Raw genomic sequence first — 6,066 nt, forward strand, 5'->3', positions numbered from 1 at the left:
TTGCAGCCTGAGCCTGACTTGGAGAAAAGAAAATCCTAGTGTATATGAATTCCAGACAGCCAGGGGAGGATTTTACACTGGGGAAGGCCTAATCATGATTTGTGGTAGCTCAAATCATGCCTAATCATGGCATGATTTGTGGAATGCCTAATCATGATTTGCGGTACCAGAACCAGTCTGGTAGCCAGGTTCCTCCTCACTGGCCTCTAAGTACATTAAGGGCTGGGACTGAATTGTGTTCATTGTCGTGGTCTCAAACTCTGCTTGGCATGTTGTAAGAGTTGAATGGATGCGTTTGAGGGGGAAGTTCCAGGTACACCAAGGCCCTTTCATTTCCTGCTCATGCTCTCACACCTCTCCATCTTTGGGTAAGATTTCTTTGATCTTCTGCTAATGAATGGACTTCCAGAGAGGGTGCATCTGGTTGTTGGCATAACTGCCTGGGATGGGTTGGGTGGAGAACATGGAGGCAAGTAAATGAGATCGCCTGATCACCCACTCAACATCTTAAAAATAAGCTCCTAAAACATGCAGAGCACCCCAACATGGGTACCAGGTGGTATGTGTGTGTGTGTAGTGTGTTTACTCAGAAAGTAAACAGGTGTCTTTTTAAGTATGTGCTGTGCTAGGTGCTGAGAAGAGCAACAGCCAATACCCTCCTCAAATAACGATATTGTAGGATGGGAGGTTGCTGCCAAAGTGAGCCAAAACATGGTGGCCTCTAAAGGAGAGAGTGAATGCCTCTCATTGTGGACAGCAGGAAAGGCTTCTGGAAGAGACAATGTTTTAATGAGCCCTGGGGTGTGAATCCGATTTGAACCAAGGGAGATGGAGAGAACTTTGGTGAAGGAAACAACTTGTATAAGGACATGAAGGTAAGAGAGGTAAGGGCCCATGTGGGAACAGCAGGTGGTCCAGTTTGTTTTGCATTCTGGGGATGTGTAAGAGAAAGGGACAGACAGATTGTGAACCATCCAGAGGGTTCCCATCAGTGGCAGGAAGAAGCCAGGACCACCTGTCAGGAGACGAGGTTCTGGTCCTTACTCTTAAGTTGGAAATCCAGGAGTCATTCTTGCTTCTTCCCTCTTCTTCAACCATGATATTCCAATAGAAAATGTAATGCTGTTGGTTCTGCTTCTAATATATATCTTAAGTTTAGTGGTAATTGCACTATTTCTACTGTTATCACCCTAGGCCATGCACACATAATTTCTACCTGAACCTTGTGATATCCTCTGGCAATATAACCTGTGCACAATGAAGGGAAGGAATAAAATGTAATGGTCAAGTCCCCAGGACTCTGGAGCTACACTGCTTGGATTCAAATCCTTAAACCCAAGCTCTTCTGCTCAGTAGTTGTGTTATCCTTAGGCAAGTGACTTAACCTCTCTGTGCTTAGGTTCCTAATCTGTGTAATGAGGGGAAATAATAGCATCTACCTCATGGAGTTGTCAGGATTAAATTAAGTGCTTGGAACAATGACCAGTGTACAGGAAAAACCTTTTAGGTATTAGTCGTTATTATTACTTATTGTTCTCTCCACATCCAGTTTTGCTTCTCTATGCCATGATGCCAGAATAATATATATATATATATATTTATATTTATATTTATATTTATATTTATATTTACAACTCTTTATTTTGAAATATTTTTGGATTTACAGAATAGTTGCAAAGAGGATACAAAGTTTCCATATGTCCTTCATCTAGCTTTGCCTAATGTTAACTTCTTATAAACCACTGTACATTTGTCAAATCTAAGAAATTAGGGCGGGCTTCCGCCAAGATGGAGGCATAGGTGGAGAAACCGTGCTTTCTCCCACAACCAAGTTGAGAGGCAACAAAATATTAGCAACAGAAAACATAGCCAGAACACAGAAAATTGAACTTTTCAATAGTCTGATAACAACAAATTCTTCAGCCTGACCGGTAAGAGGGGCGAAGCCAGCAGCTGGCGGAGTGGGGTTGCACAGGAGAACTTGGTCAGACGGACTCAGGTGCGTGGATCCCAGGTGTGAGGTTGCAAAGGGCGGACCCAGTGAGCAACCCAGTGAGAGACTGGTGGACCCAGCGAGGGTGCAGGATGGCAGATTGACTGTGGTCCCGCATTCCTACGCTGATAGACCAGTGAGGGAGTGGGCAGTGAGATGACGGGACCCAGCATGCCCCAGTGGCAGGAGGCAGCAGAGGGGGCCACCATTTCCCCACTCTGACCCCGCCCCCACATACAGGGTCACAACCCAGCTACCTGGGTGGCCCCGCCTTGGTAAACACCTAAGGCTCCGCTCCTCATAATTAATGGGTGCGAACAGACCAAAAACTGGCTCAAGAAGATCTCAAAGCCCCAGAGCCCATAAATCTAAGCGAACAAGAAATAGCCAAACTCTCAGATGCACAGTTCAAAACACTGGTGATCAGGATGCTCACTGGTTGATTATAGTCACAAATTGGAGGAACATATGAAGGCTAAACTAATTGAAATGAAGGGAATTGCACAGGAAACCAAGAGTGATGAAGAGGAAACTGGGACTCAAATCAAGGGAGTGAACCAGAAGGAAGAAAATAATGGCCAAACAGGAAAATACAAAGAAACAAGAATTAAAAAAAAATGAGGAGAGGCTTGGGACCCTCCAGGACATCTTTAAATGCTTGACTATCCGAATTATAGGGGTACCAGAAGGGGGAAAGGAACAGCCACCAGTGGAAAACTTATTTGAACAAATAATAAAGGAGAATTTCCCCAATCTGGCAAAGGAAATAGACTTCCAGGAAATCCAGGAAGCTCAGAGAGTCCCAAAGAAGGTGGACCCAAGAAGGAACACACCAAGGCACATCATCATTACATTAGCCAAGATGAAAATGAAGGACAGAATCCTACAAGCAGTGAGAGATAAGGGGACAGTCACCTACAAAGGAGTTCCCATCAGACTGTCAGCTGATTTCTCAAAAGAGACCCTACAGGCAAGAAGGGGAAAGAGGTATTCCAAGTCATGAAATCCAAAGACCTACACCCAAGATTGTTCTATCCAGCTAAGCTTTCATTTAGAATGGAAGGGCAGATAAAGTGCTTCTCAGATAAGATCAAATTCAAGGAGTTCATCATCACCAAGCCCTTATTATATGAAATGTTAAAGGGACTTACCTAAGAAAAAGAAGATAAAAAACTTGAACAGTGAAAGGACAGCAAACTCAGTTATTAACAACCACATCTAAAACAAAAGCAAACTAAGAGGACAGATAGATCAGGAGCAAAACCATAGAAATGAAGATCACATGGAGGGTTCGCAACAGGGGAGTGAGAGAAGGAGAAGGGGGAAGAAGATACAGAAAATAAGTAGCATAGATGGTAGGTAGAAAATAGATAGGGGGAGGGCAAAAATAGTATGGGAAATATAGAATCTAAAGAACTTGAGACACGTGGTCATAAACTAAAGGTGGGGAATGCTCAGGGAGGGGTGTGCAGGATGGAGGGAAATGAAGGGGGAAATAGAACAACTGTAATGGCATAATTAATAAAATATATTTAAAAAAGAAATTAGCATGCTATATAACACTATTAATTTACTATAGAACTTACTCAAATTTCTCATTTTTCCCACTAATGTCTGTTTTATGTTCTAGAATCCAACCCATATTGAATTTAATTCCATTCCACATTGAATTTAGCAGTGGATTGTCTTCTAATTCAATGATCAGATCACAACACCTGAGAACCCTTCCTTGGTCTGCCAACTCCTGAGGCTAACGTCAAGTACTCAGCAAGCCCTATGGGGCTTTTGCTTCTGCGACCTGTCTCACACAGCTCCAGGGCTTTGAGTAGGAGCTGCTGGGCTTTCCTGAGATTCCAGCCATCAAACTCATCTCTTTGATTTTTTACTTAAGCTGTTCCATCTGCACCAGTGCTCTTCTCCTTTTTTTTTGACAAGTTACTTTTCTATTCTTTAGTGCTCAGGTTACATGTGTGATTTCCCCAGGGTGGCCCACTTTGCCCTTCAGACCATGTGAGTCTCTTCCTACATGCTCTCACAGCTCTTTGCATATTTATAATCACTTCAGTAGTTGTTTATAACACTTGATGAATTCCCTACTGGGCTGTCAGCCCCTCCAGCGTAGGACCACATTAGTCTATTTTGTGCTTTATCCCTAGCACCTACAGTGTGCCTGGTACTTGGTAGGCACTTAATGAAAATGTGTTGATTTACTGCCTCACATCCTGTGCTGCTTTCTACCAATCACTTTCCCTCTCTCCTGGCCTGTTTTCTCGTCTGCAGACTGAGGAATTTAATTTATTCAGTGATTTTTCAATAGTGTCGTGAAAGCCCTAGAAACTCCTAGGTTCCCCACACCCCACTTTCGTAAGATCCATGTTTAAAGAGCATGTTGTTTTCATGCTCTTTAAATATTGGGCTGAGAAAAATTCTTGTTAATGGGTTGTGCTGCTTAAAAATATTTGAACCCCCCTGATATATTATTACATTATATATTGTGTATTGCACAGTTTCATCATTTTATAATTCCATGATTTTTTTCTACAGGTGGTGGTGAGCCATTGAAGATTTCTGAAACAAGATGCACTTATTGGGAGCTGTTGGAGCTATGTTTTCAGGTGAATCTGTCAATAATGTAAGTAGGACTGACAGATGAGGATTGGTCAGTGAGGAAAAAGAGAAATGAGAAGAGAATGTGGTCATGGGAGCCAAGTGAGAAGTGAAGTTAATGGAGGAGGAAGTTGCCAATAGTGTCTGAAACCATAGAACACAGGTGAGGATCAGAAGAGGTCTTTGAAAACAGTGGCAAAAGTACTAATGACCTTTGAGAGGGTGGTGTTGGTGGCTGGGCAGGAGCAGAAACCAGATCAAAGTGAGACAAAGAGTAAATGGAATGTGAAAAAGCAGTGTTTACCCTACTTTTGAGAAGTTTGGTGGTGGACAGAATGAGCAAAATGAATCAGAAGCTCATAGAGGGTTAACATAACATATACCAAGGAGCTTATTTTCTTTTTTTTTTTTTGATGGGAAATCAAAAGCTACTGAGTATCTTATAAGCAGAGAGAAAGGTGGTGGTAGACAGAGATGATTAGAGAAACAGTATAGGAAGTAATAATGTGTACCTCATGAATCAGGCCTTGGAGGAGGCCTTGATGGTGAAACCAGGGGAGGGCAGGGCTTAGCGTCATAAAGGAGAGGACTCAGGCTTCTTCGAACCTGGAGGGAAGATGAAGAGAACAGTGAAGATAGAATTTTTGGAGTAGAAAGCAAGGAAGTTAATAATAAGGTCATTGCAATAAAGTAGGAATTGACGTTACCTGTAGAGAGAAGGTGGCTTCAGATCTTGTAATGGGAAAACCAAAGGAGGTAGAAAAGAAATGTACTTAGTAATCTTCCAAAACTTGAAGGGAAAAGGAACCAGTGTAGTCTATGTGCCTTCACAGAGAAGAATCAGGATTAGTGGGCATATGTGGTAGGGAAGTAGATTGTAATTTATTCTAGGGAAGAATATTTAGGGAAAGAGCAATGGAATAAACTCCCTGTTCCTTTACAGACGAAGGCCAAGATCCATTTATTAGGAATGCTGTAGATGGGATTGTTTCCCTGGCATGGAGAGTTGACATGATGAATTCCACATTCCTTTCTGGCTCTAAGACTGAGTGACTGCAGGAATGGCATCCCATTTGAAGGACAGGCACTTGGACTGAGCTTTCTCATCTACCCAATGGTTGGGGGCAGTGACCAGATGGAGATCAGTCTTGTAGGAGGTGCCATCCCCAGGAAACCATCTTCAAAGCTTCCAAAGGCACTTTCAGAGAGGCAGCTATTAGGCTTGGAGAAGGCCCAAAGTCAATATGATAATGACTTCCCTTCCATGCCATATTGCAGGCCCCTCACTGTCATTCAGTAATTGGCTAATAAAGCTCACTTTGATGTGAGGGCAATCCTATTAAGAAGTCCCCAAGATGCCACAACCCTCTGATATCCATTGCTAGAAGAAGATAAACTTGAACATATATTAGAGTGGTATGCTGAATGAGGTCACCCACTCCTGTGTCCCCAACCTAGGGTCAGTT

Source organism: Artibeus jamaicensis, unplaced genomic scaffold (assembly GCF_021234435.1).
Source record: "Artibeus jamaicensis isolate MK-2021 breed Jamaican fruit bat unplaced genomic scaffold, CSHL_Jam_final contig_196, whole genome shotgun sequence".
In the NCBI taxonomy this organism is placed as follows: Eukaryota; Metazoa; Chordata; class Mammalia; order Chiroptera; family Phyllostomidae; genus Artibeus; species Artibeus jamaicensis.